General features: G+C 42.6%; 1 pseudogene; it reads right to left on the minus strand.

Annotated features, from left to right (window-relative positions):
- Positions 1-4,662: 4,662 nt before the first annotated feature.
- LOC121562420 overlaps positions 4,663-17,786 on the minus strand; it is a 45,736-nt pseudogene continuing 32,612 nt past the window's right edge.

Below are 17,786 nucleotides of genomic sequence, written 5' to 3' on the forward strand. Positions count from 1 at the left end.
CTACTGTTTATTTGTCCACCTCTTTGTCACATGTCTTCTTGACTGTTTGTTTATTCGTGAGAGGACAAAGCTTAGTTATTTATTCTATAAATGTATGTATTTAACATAAAGTAGGTCTCCGTATTTGTTAACGTTTGAGTTCAATCCATAATCTCCATCCCAAGGCACAATAAAATAGATTTACATCTGCGTTATTTAAATAATGAGCTTCAAGAAAAACGAGCCTCAAGACTACAGACGTTTTACCGTCCCGCAACACATGAAAATATCAAGTTTCCACCGGTGTTTTTGTTCTTGAATTTTATTTATTAATGATTTCAATTTTTCATAAGAACTTGGTACAAAAACAAAAAGTGAGGCTACTCTTAACCATTTACCAACTTCCATCAATCAACTTTTTAAATGCATCACCACCAAGATAAAACGACATTGGCACAGACGTTCCTATACACACTATCCACTGGACAGCCCCCCCCCCCTTATCATCAATGCCAAAGGAGAAAAAAAACCACTACTTCAACAGCCAAAAGACATTTCCATGTAATAAGTGTTCATCTTCTCTCCTGGTTTTGTTCCTCTTCCTCATCATGGCAGAAGATCACATTGAACATCGGCCAGCTCATAACTATGCATCATTGGAAAACGATAGAAAAACACTCCAATGTTTATTTTTTATTTATTTTTGTTCATCGTTGATAAAATAATATAAAAAAATAAAAATAAAGGAAAAAAACAAAAATCTGCATTTGTTCAAACGTTGTGTCTTGAGTGTATTAAAATATATCTGTATTAGCGCCGCACAGTTTCTCCCGGAGGATTCTGGGTGATGTAGTCTGGGAAACCTCTTGAGGGATAATGAATGAAGGGCACACAGTGGAGGTGGTAAAAGCTGCTTCACTAACCTCTGATCTGGAGTCAGTTAAGTTTGTTTTTATTCTGTATTCTCCTAATGTTAAAGTTAGGATGAGCTGATTCTAGATCTGTGGAGTTTTTTTGGGGGGGGGCAACTTCTACCTTGATGCGACATGGAGCACTGATATGGTACGAGTCTTCTAGTCCCCCTCTCTTTTGGGGATTTGATTCCCATCAGAGTGGTATGCTGTACGCTGTGCAGATGCCCGTCTCTGTCTCTGTCGTGGTCTGTCTGTGCTATTCCATGTGGGGAAGAGGCAGAGCTCATGATATGCACTGAATGTTAGACGAGACAAGACTTGGGAATGGTAAAAGCCCTATTAGATAGACAGCCCATACAAACTACTGCTCGGGTTTCAGTTGCACCTTATATAGGATCTTCCATTTTTGTTGGTTTGCGAAAGGCAAACTTGATATTGATGTCCTCAGTGTGTGTGAGGCTTGGTATTGATGTCCTCAGTGTGTGTGAGGCTTGGGGTGTTGATGTCCTCAGTGTGTGTGAGGCTTGGGGTGTTGATGTCCTCAGTGTATGTGAGGCTTGGTGTTGATGTCCTCAGTGTGTGTGAGGCTTGGTGTTGATGTCCTCAGTGTGTGTGAGGCTTGGGGTGTTGATGTCCTCAGTGTGTGTGAGGCTTGGGGTATTGATGTCCTCAGTGTGTGTGTGAGGCTTGGGGTATTGATGTCCTCAGTGTGTGTGAGGCTTGGTGTATTGATGTCCTCAGTGTGTGTGAGGCTTGGGGTGTTGATGTCCTCAGTGTGTGTGAGGCTTGGTGTTGATGTCCTCAGTGTGTGTGAGGCTTGGTGTTGATGTCCTCAGTGTGTGTGAGGCTTGGGGTATTGATGTCCTCAGTGTGTGTGTGAGGCTTGGTGTTGATGTCCTCAGTGTGTGTGAGGCTTGGTATTGATGTCCTCAGTGTGTGTGTGGCTTGGTGTTGATGTCCTCAGTGTGTGTGAGGCTTGGGGTATTGATGAGAGTTGGGACCGGTCCTCTCTATGACCCTGGTTCTGTCAACTACTCAGGTCCAAAGTGTGCTACACTACTACGTCATTGAGTCCTGTCCGGGTCAGGATCCGTGTAGCAAACAAGTCTTCTTGATATGAATTAGTATGATGACCTCCTAATTATTGCATTTTCCTCTCATTTGAGCAGTTTGGTTAATAATGTTGTCCTCTCTTTTGAGAATGATATATTTTGTCTTGATTCCCATTTTTTTTGTTCCTCAGTGTGTAATTGTAGAATAGAGGGATCCCACGACACAGCGTTGATTTGATCAACAGAAACGCATCATGATAATAGTTAAATCGAATAGAAATGTGTCAACACCTTTAGGACCCCCTTTTGTTGACAGCGGGAAGTCTAACTAGAGATCAACACTAAACTGTTGCAGAATGATATGACTGTTCTCCTCCCCGTCCCAGGTGACTGGTGTTTGATTGTTTACAAAATGATATAAGATGAAGAAACCCTGGTTGTATCTAGTTGTTCTTGAGGCAGTGTTCATTTGTACCGTCTAGCAGACTAGAAACAGTTCATTTGTACCGTCTAGCTCACTAGAAACTGTTCATTTGTACCGTCTAGCTCACTAGAAACAGTTCATTTGTACCGTCTAGCACACTAGAAACAGTTCATTTGTACCGTCTAGCAGACTAGAAACAGTTCATTTGTACCGTCTAGCACACTAGAAACAGTTCATTTGTACCGTCTAGCACACTAAAAACAGTTCATTTGTACCGTCTAGCAGACTAGAAACAGTTCATTTTGTACCGTCTAGCTCACTAGAAACAGTTCCTTTGTACCGTCTAGCACACAGAAACAGTTCATTTGTACCGTCTAGCACACTAGAAACAGTTCATTTGTACCGTCTAGCAGACTAGAAACAGTTCATTTGTACCGTCTAGCTCACTAGAAACAGTTCATTTGTACCGTCTAGCAGACTAGAAACAGTTCATTTGAAATTGCCGTCTAGCACACTAGAAACAGTTCATTTGTACCGTCTAGCAGACTAGAAACAGTTCATTTGTACCGTCTAGCACACTAGAAACAGTTCATTTGTACCGTCTGGCAGACTAGAAACAGTTCATTTGTACCGTCTAGCACACTAGAAACAGTTCATTTGTACCGAAACCACAGAAACCGTTCAAATCAGCAGGCTCTTCAAATGTCAAGTCATCATAATGAACAACATCACACAACTAGAGTTAAAAACCGAATATTGTGAAAGTGATAAAAACCGAATATTGTGAAAGTGACAAAATAGAAAACCTATAAAAATCAGGCAGGGGTAAAAAAGCATGCCAGACATATATATTTGATACGTACACAGGAGTTCCCAGTACTAAATGTAATGGGTTTTTGGCATATTTTCTATAGTGGTGAAAAGGAGATTCAAATGGTTGGATCACACAATTACAGGACAGTTCAAAATGGCCGCTTTGAGTACAGCTTTGGGGGGGAGCAGGAACATGTTGGGTTGTTGTTGTTGTTGTTGTTGTTGTTGTTGTTGTTGTTGTTGTTGTCCAGTAACAGTAACATGGAGAAGGACCTGGGATAACAATACAACTTATGTACAGTGATAGATCCTTCCATCAATACTCCTCAATACTCAGTAACTCGGTAATCAACAGCATGAAAATACTCAACTCTCCTCTAGAAATGCTAAAATTCTGTAGTCATCTTAAATACTTTTTATTTTATTTTAACTCCTTTAACTCTATACTAATACTGGAAAAAAAATTGATTCTCTGTTTTTTTTGTTTTGAAGGCTTGTACGCTTTTCCGTACATACACAATGAAATCTTCTCCCCACCTTTCACCTCACTCACCTGATAATCATGGCAAATATTGTTCAGAGACCTACTCCAACATAGCAGTAGAGTCCTTTAGTTCCACGTCTTCTTCATTCCTTCCATTGTTCATTTGTAACTAACTACGCTATCGTTGTCTCTCTCTATCTCTATATGCACAACAATTATTATACCAGGTTTTTTTTTTTTTTTTTATCTGAACGATTTTTCGGCCACACAGAAAATACCTATTTCAGTTGCAGCACTGTGATCTAACTTCTTATAGTCGTAATAAATACATTAAGGCCAAGAAACATTAATAATAAATAAAATAAAAAAACTATAAATAAAATAAATCTCGTTAAGCACTGTAGGTGTTGGGTTTAAAAAATACTTGTAATGAACTGTAGTGAAAGGAAGATGTTTCAGTTCTTCCCCCTCCACAACAACTCTCCAACCACGTGGTTCACTAATATTCAATGGTTTTCGATGGCGTCTCAGACGACTTCTTCTTCTTCAAAAAAAAATAGTTGTCTCAACGTTTTCTGTGAGGTGTCCTGCCATTCCGCAGGTGGCCACGTGGCATGGATGCTTCTGCTGAGGCACCCTATTCCCTATATAGAGCACTACTTTAGACCAGAGAATGGCACCCTATTCCCTATATAGTGCACTACTTTAGACCAGAGAATGGCACCCTATTCCCTATATAGTGCACTACTTTAGACCAGAGAATGGCACCCTATTCCCTATATAGTGCACTACTTTAGACCAGAGAATGGCACCCTATTCCCTATATAGTGCACTACTTTAGACCAGGGCTCTGACGCCAAATGGACACGTCTTCGAAACTGCCCCCCCCCATGGGGGTCCTGGTTAAAAGCAATGCACTATATAGGGGATAAAGTGCCATTTTGGTGGCGCACCCTTTGAACTGTGAACTGTGCCCCCTGGTGGGCTGGAATGGTGCTACAAGAGCTCAGTTGTTGCCCCGGGTCTGGCTCTGAGACTGTGGCACGGCCAGACTCTTCTGCTGCAGTAGCAAGACGGTCCAGCAGGGCGCTGTGTGGCTGGGGCTGCCGGAGGGTTTGATCCAGGGCAGGAGAGCAGGGACGCTCGGTGGTGGTGGTGGTGGCTGTACATGGTAACCTGGATCATCTGGTCTCTTTGGATCAGACGAATCAGAGCCTTGAGACGATCCAGGGAGGACTGGGTGTCCCTCTGCTGACCAATCAGACGCTCCCGCACGTCCATCACCTTCTGCTGGGACAGACACACAGGAACATAAACATTTCTAAGTACCGTGGAAGACTTCTGGCTAGTTAGTAGTAGTATACTTCACTGTTGAGATCCTTCTGACTAGTTAGTAGTAGTATACTTCACTGTTGAGATCCTTCTGGCTAGTTAGTAGTAGTATACTTCACTGTTGAGATCCTTCTGACTAGTTAGTAGTAGTATACTTCACTGTTGAGATCCTTCTGGCTAGTTAGTAGTAGTATACTTCACTGTTGAGATCCTTCTGACTAGTTAGTAGTAGTATACTTCACTGTTGAGATCCTTCTGACTAGTTAGTAGTAGTATACTTCACTGTTGAGATCCTTCTGGCTAGTTAGTAGTAGTATACTTCACTGTTGAGATCCTTCTGACTAGTTAGTAGTAGTATACTTCACTGTTGAGATCCTTCTGGCTAGTTAGTAGTAGTATACTTCACTGTTGAGATCCTTCTGGCTAGTTAGTAATAGTATACTTCACTGTTGAGATCCTTCTGGCTAGTTAGTAGTAGTATACTTCACTGTTGAGATCCTTCTGGCTAGTTAGTAGTAGTATACTTCACTGTTGAGATCCTTCTGGCTTGTTAGTAGTAGTATACTTCACTGTTGAGATCCTTCTGGCTAGTTAGTGGTAGTATACTTCACTGTTGAGATCCTTCTGACTAGTTAGTAGTAGTATACTTCACTGTTGAGATCCTTCTGGCTAGTTAGTAGCAGTATACTTCACTGTTGAGATCCTTCTGGCTAGTTAGTAGTAGTATACTTCACTGTTGAGATCTTTCTGGCTAGTTAGTAGTAGTATACTTCACTGTTGAGATCCTTCTGGCTAGTTAGTAGCAGTATACTTCACTGTTGAGATCCTTCTGGCTAGTTAGTAGCAGTATACTTCACTGTTGAGATCCTTCTGACTAGTTAGTAGTAGTATACTTCACTGTTGAGCTCCTTCTGGCTAGTTAGTATTAGTATACTTCACTGTTGAGATCCTTCTGGCTAGTTAGTAGTAGTATACTTCACTGTTGAGATCCTTCTGGCTAGTTAGTAGTAGTATACTTCACTGTTGAGATCCTTCTGGCTAGTTAGTAGTAGTATACTTCACTGTTGAGATCCTTCTGGCTAGTTAGTAGTAGTATACTTCACTGTTGAGATCCTTCTGGCTAGTTAGTAGTAGTATACTTCACTGTTGAGATCCTTCTGACTAGTTAGTAGTAGTATACTTCACTGTTGAGATCCTTCTGGCTAGTTAGTAGTAGTATACTTCACTGTTGAGATCCTTCTGGCTAGTTAGTAGTAGTATACTTCACTGTTGAGATCCTTCTGGCTAGTTATTAGTAGTATACTTCACTGTTGAGATCCTTCTGACTAGTTAGTAGTAGTATACTTCACTGTTGAGATCCTTCTGGCTAGTTAGTAGTAGTATACTTCACTGTTGAGATCCTTCTGGCTAGTTAGTAGTAGTATACTTCACTGTTGAGATCCTTCTGGCTAGTTAGTAATAGTATACTTCACTGTTGAGATCCTTCTGGCTAGTTAGTAGTAGTATACTTCACTGTTGAGATCCTTCTGGCTAGTTAGTAGCAGTATACTTCACTGTTGAGATCCTTCTGGCTAGTTAGTAGCAGTATACTTCACTGTTGAGATCCTTCTGACTAGTTAGTAGCAGTATACTTCACTGTTGAGCTCCTTCTGGCTAGTTAGCAGTAGTATACTTCACTGTTGAGCTCCTTCTGGCTAGTTAGTAGTAGTATACTTCACTGTTGAGATCCTTCTGTCTAGTTAGTAGTGGTATACTTCACTGTTGAGATCCTTCTGGCTAGTTAGTAGTAGTATACTTCACTGTTGAGATCCTTCTGGCTAGTTAGTAGTAGTATACTTCACTGTTGAGATCCTTCTGGCTAGTTAGTAGTAGTATACTTCACTGTTGAGATCCCTTCTGGCTAGTTAGTAGTAGTATACTTCACTGTTGAGATCCTTCTGGCTAGTTATTAGTAGTATACTTCACTGTTGAGCTCCTTCTGGCTAGTTAGTAGTAGTATACTTCACTGTTGAGATCCTTCTGGCTAGTTGTAGTAGTATACTTCACTGTTGAGATCCCTTCTGACTAGTTAGTAGTAGTATACTTCACTGTTGAGATCCTTCTGGCTAGTTAGTAGTAGTATACTTCACTGTTGAGATCCTTCTTGCTAGTTAGTAGTAGTATACTTCACTGTTGAGATCCTTCTGGCTAGTTAGTAGTAGTATACTTCACTGTTGAGATCCTTCTGGCTAGTTAGTAATAGTATACTTCACTGTTGAGATCCTTCTGGCTAGTTAGTAGTAGTATGCTTCACTGTTGAGATTTTTCTGGCTAGTTAGTAGTAGTATGCTTCACTGTTGAGATCCTTCTGGCTAGTTAGTAGTAGTATACTTCACTGTTGAGATCCTTCTGGCTAGTTAGTAGTAGTATACTTCACTGTTGAGATCCTTCTGGCTAGTTAGTAATAGTATACTTCACTGTTGAGATCCTGATCAATGGGAAATCCCTATGTTCTAAGACTGTAATCAGAGAGGAAGAGGCGAAGCGAGAGGGTTCACTCCCATCAAAATCTGTCCATGCGGGAATACAGCGATAAGCAGACCACCTGCCTTCCCGCCTTTGGGTCAGCGCCTCCCATTTTCAGGGTGGACACCATCTCAACATTATATACAGTATCTCTGCTGTAATTCAATCAAACTTGCAGTGTGGTAAAACCACATTCTAGGTATGGGTGAGGGATCAACCTAGTCTAGGGTACATGTGTGTTGAGGTTTCAGGGGTTAGAGATCAGAGGTCAGAGATCATACCGTGAGGGACTTGCTGAGTTTTTGGTCCTGTTCTCCAGGTGAGCACACTCCTTCTTCAGCTCCACGTTCCTCCTGAGCAGACTCCTCTTCTCCCCCTCTCTCACTAAACACACACACAATACACACCTATTATTAACACACACCTATTATTAACACACACCTATTATTAACACACAATACACACTTTATTAACACACAACACACACCTATTATTAACACACAATACACCTATTATTAACACAGAATAACACATGCCAGCTAAGTAAAGGTGTCCATTCTCACCCGTCTTGTGTGTAACGTAGGACTGTACAAAGTTCTGTGGCCACGACATGTTCTCTTTGTTCAGAACCTTCAGGAGGAGGGAGAATACACGTTTAGAAAATGGAGGACAATGTTGCCTTCCCTTCATATACTACATTCAGTAGTTTTGCTGTAGTCATTAGATGTCATTCAGTTTGTTTTGTTACAGTCATTAGATGTCATTCAGTAGTTTTGCTGTAGTCATTAGATGTCATTCAGTAGTTTTGTTACAGTCATTAGATGTCTTCAGTAGTTTTTGCTGTAGTCATTAGATGTCATTCAGTAGTTTTGCTGTAGTCATTAGATGTCATTCAGTAGTTTTGCTGTAGTCATTAGATGTCATTCAGTAGTTTTGCTGTAGTCATTAGATGTCATTCAGTAGTTTTGTTACAGTCATTAGATGTCATTCAGTAGTTTTGCTGTAGTCATTAGATGTCATTCAGTAGTTTTGTTACAGTCATTAGATGTCATTCAGTAGTTTTGCTGTAGTCATTAGATGTCATTCAGTAGTTTTGCTGTAGTCATTAGATGTCATTCAGTAGTTTTGCTGTAGTCATTAGATGTCATTCAGTAGTTTTGTTACAGTCATTAGATGTCATTCAGTAGTTTTGTTACAGTCATTAGATGTCATTCAGTAGTTTTGCTGTAGTCATTAGATGTCATTCAGTAGTTTTGCTGTAGTCATTAGATGTCATTCAGTAGTTTTGCTGTAGTCATTAGATGTCATTCAGTAGTTTTGTTAAGTCATTAGATGTCATTCAGTAGTTTTGCTGTAGTCATTAGATGTCATTCAGTAGTTTTGCTGTAGTCATTAGATGTCATTCAGTAGTTTTGTTATAGTCATTAGATGTCATTCAGTAGTTTTGCTGTAGTCATTAGATGTCATTCAGTAGTTTTGCTGTAGTCATTAGATGTCATTCAGTAGTTTTGTTACAGTCATTAGATGTCATTCAGTAGTTTTGTTACAGTCATTAGATGTCATTCAGTAGTTTTGCTGTAGTCATTAGATGTCATTCAGTAGTTTTGTTACAGTCATTAGATGTCATTCAGTAGTTTTGTTACAGTCATTAGATGTCATTGCAGCATTACAAAGTATCCATTCTACCCCAACCAGATGTATTTCCCCCTCCACTCTGTAGCTTCTCACCTTCTTCTGGCACTTGGGGCAGACCCAGACCCCCCGGGGGGGTGTTTTGAGAGGGGGGTGCAGGCAGTCAGGGTGGTAGGCTCTAGGGCAGTTGTGGCAGAGCTGCAGCTCTCCGTCCTCCTTACACACGGAGCAGTAGTCATCATGCTCCAGCTCCTCCTGTTTAGACAGACAGTCACACATTCAGTACCGCAGACAGCTGTTAGTGCTGCTATTCCACCTGCCATTCAGTACCACAGACAGCTGTTAGTGCTGCTATTCCACCTGCCATTCAGTACCGCAGACAGCTGTTAGTGCTGCTATTCCACCTGCCATTCAGTACCACAGACAGCTGTTAGTGCTGCTATTCCACCTGCCATTCAGTACCGCAGACAGCTGTTAGTGCTGCTATTCCACCTGCCATTCAGTACCGCAGACAGCTGTTAGTGCTGCTATTCCACCTGCCATTCAGTACCGCAGACAGCTGTTAGTGCTGCTATTCCACCTGCCATTCAGTACCGCAGACAGCTGTTAGTGCTGCTATTCCACCTGCCATTCAGTACCGCAGACAGCTGTTAGTGCTGCTATTCCACCTGCCATTCAGTACCGCAGACAGCTGTTAGTGCTGCTATTCCACCTGCCATTCAGTACCGCAGACAGCTGTTAGTGCTGCTATTCCACCTGCCATTCAGTACCGCAGACAGCTGTTAGTGCTGCTATTCCACCTGCCATTCAGTACCGCAGACAGCTGTTAGTGCTGCTATTCCACCTGCCATTCAGTACCGCAGACAGCTGTTAGTGCTGCTATTCCACCTGCCATTCAGTACCGCAGACAGCTGTTAGTGCTGCTATTCCACCTGCCATTCAGTACCGCAGACAGCTGTTAGTGCTGCTATTCCACCTGCCATTCAGTACCGCAGACAGCTGTTAGTGCTGCTATTCCACCTGCCATTCAGTACCGCGGGACAGCTGTTAGTGCTGCTATTCCACCTGCCATTCAGTACCGCAGACAGCTGTTAGTGCTGCTATTCCACCTGCCATTCAGTACCGCAGACAGCTGTTAGTGCTGCTATTCCACCTGCCATTCAGTACCGCAGACAGCTGTTAGTGCTGCTATTCCACCTGCCATTCAGTACCGCAGACAGCTGTTAGTGCTGCTATTCCACCTGCCATTCAGTACCGCAGACAGCTGTTAGTGCTGCTATTCCACCTGCCATTCAGTACCGCAGACAGCTGTTAGTGCTGCTATTCCACCTGCCATTCAGTACCGCAGACAGCTGTTAGTGCTGCTATTCCACCTGCCATTCAGTACCGCAGACAGCTGTTAGTGCTGCTATTCCACCTGCCATTCAGTACCGCAGACAGCTGTTAGTGCTGCTATTCCACCTGCCATTCAGTACCGCAGACAGCTGTTAGTGCTGCTATTCCACCTGCCATTCAGTACCGCAGACAGCTGTTAGTGCTGCTATTCCACCTGCCATTCAGTACCGCAGACAGCTGTTAGTGCTGCTATTCCACCTGCCATTCAGTACCGCAGACAGCTGTTAGTGCTGCTATTCCACCTGCCATTCAGTACCGCAGACAGCTGTTAGTGCTGCTATTCCACCTGCCATTCAGTACCGCAGACAGCTGTTAGTGCTGCTATTCCACCTGCCATTCAGTACCGCAGACAGCTGTTAGTGCTGCTATTCCACCTGCCATTCAATGCCGCAGTAATGTCAAGTCTAAACAACGTCCCGTTTTTTTCCGGGGGGGGCTTTCGACTGTAGATCCACTGTAAAGCACTGAATGATTGACTGATTGATCCAGTGTAAAGCACTGAATGATTGACTGATTGATCCAGTGTAAAGCACTGAATGATTGACTGATTGATCCAGTGTAAAGCACTGAATGATTGACTGATTGATCCAGTGTAAAGCACTGAATGATTGACTGATTGATCCAGTGTAAAGCACTGACTGATTGATCCACTGTAAAGCACTGAATGATTGACTGATTGATCCACTTTAAAGCACTGAATTATTGATTGATTGATCCAGTGACACACTGAATGATTGATTGATTGATCCAGTGACACACTGAATGATTGATTGATCCAGTGACACACTGAATGATCAAGGAACTATCTTCTACGATCATGATAGTCCTCTGTAGCTCAGCTGGTAGAGCACGGCGCTTGTAACGCCAAGGTAGTGGGTTCGATCCCCGGGACCACCCATACACAAAAAAAATGTATGCACGCACGACTGTAAGTCGCTTTGGATAAAAGCGTCTGCTAAATGGCATATTATATTATTTTATAATCCTAAAGTTTACAGGACATGCTAAAAGAGCGTTTTGACCCTGTAGAATAATCTTTACTGACAAAATTATACCCTTATCCCGGGCCCAGCTTCTCTTTTTAATTAAATTCCAACTTGTGGGAGGTTATCATGGTGTGTGATTTGAACAGCCAGTCAACCCCTGATCTGAATAATAAGAGTGTTGTGATCCAGCCTACAAAGAGAGAGTGACTTTGGGACTTCAGAAGATTTTGGGAAGGTGGCTTTGGACCTGCTGTTTGCCTGATATCTGTGTGAGCCAAACGCAGGCTTCAGTGAAATGTCAGAGCAGTTTAATCCTGACGGAGCAGTTTCATCCTGACGGAGCGATGTAGACATGACAATATACCATCTCTCTGATTACACCGTCCCCCAACAGTTCCTCTCAGTATACCCCACTACAACACCACTATCTACAGTATACCCCACTACAACACCACTATCTACAGTATACCCCACTACAACACCACTATCTACAGTATACCCCACTACAACACCACCAACACCACTATCTACAGTATACCCCACTACAACACCACTATCTACAGTATACCCCACTACAACACCACCATCTACAGTATACCCCACTACAACACCACTATCTACAGTATACCCCACTACAACACCACTATCTACAGTATACCCCACTACAACACCACTATCTACAGTATACCGCACTACAACACCACCATCTACAGTATACCCCACTACAACACCACTATCTACAGTATACCCCACTACAACACCACTATCTACAGTATACCCCACTACAACACCACTATCTACAGTATACCCCACTACAACACCACTATCTACAGTATACCCCCACTACAACACCACCATCTACAGTATACCCCACTACAACACCACCATCTACAGTATACCCCACTACAACACCACTATCTACAGTATACCCCACTACAACACCACTATCTACAGTATACCCCCACTACAACACCACTATCTACAGTATACCCCACTACAACACCACTATCTACAGTATACCCCACTACAACACCACTATCTACAGTATACCCCACTACAACACCACTATCTACAGTATACCCCACTACAACACCACCATCCACAGTATACCCCCACTACAACACCACCATCTACAGTATACCCCACTACAACACCACTATCTACAGTATACCCCACTACAACACCACTATCTACAGTATACCCCACTACAACACCACTATCTACAGTATGACTACAACACCACTATCTACAGTATACCCCACTACAACACCACCATCTACAGTATGCCCCACTACAACACCACCATCTACAGTATACCCCACTACAACACCACCATCTACAGTATACCCCCACTACAACACCACTATCTACAGTATACCCCACTACAACACCACTATCTACAGTATACCCCACTACAACACCACCATCTACAGTATACCCCACTACAACACCACCATCTACAGTATACCCCACTACAACACCACCATCTACAGTATACCCCACTACAACACCACCATCTACAGTATACCCCACTACAACACCACTATCTACAGTATACCCCACTACAACACCACTATCTACAGTATACCCCACTACAACACCACTATCTACAGTATACCCCACTACAACACCACCATCTACAGTATACCCCCACTACAACACCACTATCTACAGTATACCCCACTACAACACCACCATCTACAGTATACCCCACTACAACACCACTATCTACAGTGTACCCCACTACAACACCACTATCTACAGTATACCCCACTACAACACCACTATCTACAGTATACCGCACTACAACACCAGCATCTACAGTATACCCCACTACAACACCACTATCTACAGTATACCCCACTACAACACCACTATCTACAGTATACCCCACTACAACACCACCATCTACAGTATACCGGACCCCACTACAACACCACTATCTACAGTATACCGCATTACAACACCACTATCTACAGTATACCCCACTACAACACCACTATCTACAGTATACCCCACTACAACACCACTATCTACAGTATACCCCACTACAACACCACCATCTACAGTATACCCCACTACAACACCACCATCTACAGTATACCCCACTACAACACCACTATCTACAGTATACCCCACTACAACACCACCATCTACAGTATACCCCACTACAACACCACTATCTACAGTATACCCCACTACAACACCACTATCTACAGTATACCCCACTACAACACCACTATCTACAGTATACCCCACTACAACACCACCATCTACAGTATACCCCACTACAACACCACCATCTACAGTATACCCCACTACAACACCACCAACACCACTATCTGCGAGTATACCCCACTACAACACCACTATCTACAATATACCCCACTACAACACCACTATCTACAGTATACCCCACTACAACACCACTATATACAGTATACCCCACTACAACACCACTATCTACAGTATACCCCACTAACCACCAACACCAACCATCTACAGTATACCCCACTACAACACCACTATCTACAGTATAGCCCCACTACAACACCACTATCTACAGTATACCCCACTACAACACCACTATCTACAGTATACCCCACTACAACACCACTATCTACAGTATACCCCACTACAACACCACTATCTACAGTATACCCCACTACAACACCACTATCTACAGTATACCCCACTACAACACCACCATCTACAGTATCCCACTACAACACCACCATCTACAGTATACCCCACTACAACACCACTATCTACAGTATACCCCACTACAACACCACTATCTACAGTATACCCACTACAACACCACCATCTACAGTATACCCCACTACAACACCACCATCTACAGTATACCCCACTACAACACCACTATCTACAGTATACCCCACTACAACACCACTATCTACAGTATACCCCACTACAACACCACCATCTACAGTATACCCCACTATAACACCACTATCTACAGTATACCCCACTACAACACCACTATCTACAGTATACCCCACTACAACACCACCATCTACAGTATACCCCACTACAACACCACTATCTACAGTATACCCCACTACAACACCACCAACACCACTATCTACAGTATACCCCACTACAACACCACTATCTACAGTATACCCCACTACAACACCACTATCTACAGTATACCCCACTACAACACCACCAACACCACCATCTACAGTATACCCCACTACAACACCACTATCTACAGTATACCCCACTACAACACCACTATCTACAGTATACCCCACTACAACACCACTATCTACAGTATACCCCACTACAACACCACCAACACCACTATCTACAGTATACCCCACTACAACACCACCAACACCACCATCTACAGTATACCCCACTACAACACCACTATCTACAGTGTACCCCACTACAAAACCACTATCTACAGTATACACCACTACAACACCACCATCTACAGTATACCCCACTACAACACCACTATCTACAGTATACCCCACTACAACACCACTATCTACAGTATACCCCACTACAACACCACCATCTACAGTATACCCCACTACAACACCACTATCTACAGTATACCCCACTACAACACCACTATCTACAGTATACCCCCCACTACAACACCACCAACACCACTATCTACAGTATACCCCACTACAACACCACTATCTACAGTATACCCCACTACAACACCACTATCTACAGTATACCCCACTACAACACCACTATCTACAGTATACCCCACTACAACACCACCATCTACAGTATACCCCACTACAACACCACTATCTACAGTATACCCCACTACAACACCACTATCTACAGTATACCCCACTACAACACCACTATCTACAGTATACCCCACTACAACACCACCATCTACAGTATACCCCACTACAACACCACCATCACCACTATCTACAGTATACCCCACTACAACACCACTATCTACAGTATACCCCACTACAACACCACCATCTACAGTATACCCCACTACAACACCACCATCACCACTATCTACAGTATACCCCACTACAACACCGATGCCAGACACACACACAATATCCTAGCTGTAATCTAGTCATGCTACAGTCCTTACCTTCCAGCTGTAGTCTCCGGTGTCTAGCGTGCGTTAATACAGGAAGCAGAAAACAGGTTAGTAGCTGACTAACAGGTTAAGACGTGAGGGTGAGCAGCAGTTTGGGACCAGAGATGGGCGGGGGGGGAGGGGTGCAGCAGGGTTTTAGACAGGGAAACGTTAAAGCGATAGTCCCGCAACATCTCTGTTCTTGGGGGGAACGCAGCAACTCAGATCAACACAGACATGCTCAGTGTAATTACAGTACATGCTCTAGTCTAGTAGGGTACAGTGTAATTACAGTACATGCTCTAGTCTAGTAGGGTACAGTGTAATTACAGTACATGCTCTAGTCTAGTAGGGGTACAGTGTAATTACAGTACATGCTCTAGTCTAGTAGGGTACAGTGTAATTACAGTACATGCTCTAGTCTAGTAGGGTACAGTGTAATTACAGTACATGCTCTAGTCTAGTAGGGTACACTGTAATTACAGTACATGCTCTAGTCTAGTAGGGTACAGTGTAATTACAGTACATGCTCTAGTCTAGTAGGGTACAGTGTAATTACAGTACATGCTCTAGTCTAGTAGGGTACAGTGTAATTACAGTACATGCTCTAGTCTAGTAGGGTACAGTGTAATTACAGTACATGCTCTAGTCTAGTAGGGACAGTGTAATTACAGTACATGCTCTAGTCTAGTAGGGTACAGTGTAATTACAGTACATGCTCTAGTCTAGTAGGGTACAGTGTAATTACAGATGTGTTGATGGGGAAGTATACATGTGTTTTACCAGTCCTGTCTAGATGTGTTGATGAGGAAGTATACATGTGTTTTACCAGTCCTGTCTAGATGTGTTGTGTTGATGAGGAAGTATAAATGTGTTTTACCAGTCCTGTCTAGATGTGTTGTGTTGATGGGGAAGTATAAATGTGTTTTACCAGTCCTGTCTAGATGTGTTGATGAGGAAGTATACATGTGTTTTACCAGTCCTGTCTAGATGTGTTGTGTTGATGAAATATAAATGTGTTTTACCAGTCCTGTCTAGATGTGTTGTGTTGATGGGGCAGTATAAATGTGTTTTACCAGTCCTGTCTAGATGTGTTGATGAGGAAGTATAAATGTGTTTTACCAGTCCTGTCTAGTTGTGTTGATGAGGAAGTATAAATGTGTTTTACCAGTCCTGTCTAGTTGTGTTGATGGGGAAGTATAAATGTGTTTTACCAGTCCTGTCTAGTTGTGTTGATGGGGAAGTATAAATGTGTTTTACCAGTCCTGTCTAGATGTGTTGATGAGGAAGTATACATGTGTTTTACCAGTCCTGTCTAGATGTGTTGATGAGGAAGTATACATGTGTTTTACCAGTCCTGTCTAGATGTGTTGATGAGGAAGTATACATGTGTTTTACCAGTCCTGTCTAGATGTGTTGTGTTGATGAGGAAGTATAAATGTGTTTTACCAGTCCTGTCTAGATGTGTTGTGTTGATGGGGCAGTATAAATGTGTTTTACCAGTCCTGTCTAGATGTGTTGATGAGGAAGTATAAATGTGTTTTACCAGTCCTGTCTAGTTGTGTTGATGGGGAAGTATAGATGTGTTTTACCAGTCCTGTCTAGTTGTGTTGATGGGGAGGTATAAATGTGTTTTACCAGTCCTGTCTAGATGTGTTGATGAGGAAGTATACATGTGTTTTACCAGTCCTGTCTAGATGTGTTGATGAGGAAGTATACATGTGTTTTACCAGTCCTGTCTAGATGTGTTGTGTTGATGGGGAAGTATAAATGTGTTTTACCAGTCCTGTCTAGATGTGTTGATGGGCAGGTATAAATGTGTTTTACCAGTCCTGTCTAGTTGTGTCGATGGGGGTGTATAAATGTGTTTTACCAGTCCTGTCTAGTTGTGTTGATGAGGAAGTATAAATGTGTTTTACCAGTCCTGTCTAGTTGTGTTGATGAGGAAGTATAAATGTGTTTTACCAGTCCTGTCTAGTTGTGTTGATGAGGAAGTATAAATGTGTTTACCTCTCACTGATAGGAAGAGTGGGTTGTTCAGGTAATTTGATGCAAGGCGTTTACGCTGGAAGGTAGAAAGTGAGGAGAGGGAGAGAGACAGAAAATGTTTACTTCCCTCACATCTAACACAACAGGAATGTTGACACATTTTTAGCTCTGCAATGACT

This window comes from Coregonus clupeaformis, unplaced genomic scaffold (assembly GCF_020615455.1).
Source record: "Coregonus clupeaformis isolate EN_2021a unplaced genomic scaffold, ASM2061545v1 scaf2896, whole genome shotgun sequence".
Classification (NCBI taxonomy): Eukaryota; Metazoa; Chordata; class Actinopteri; order Salmoniformes; family Salmonidae; genus Coregonus; species Coregonus clupeaformis.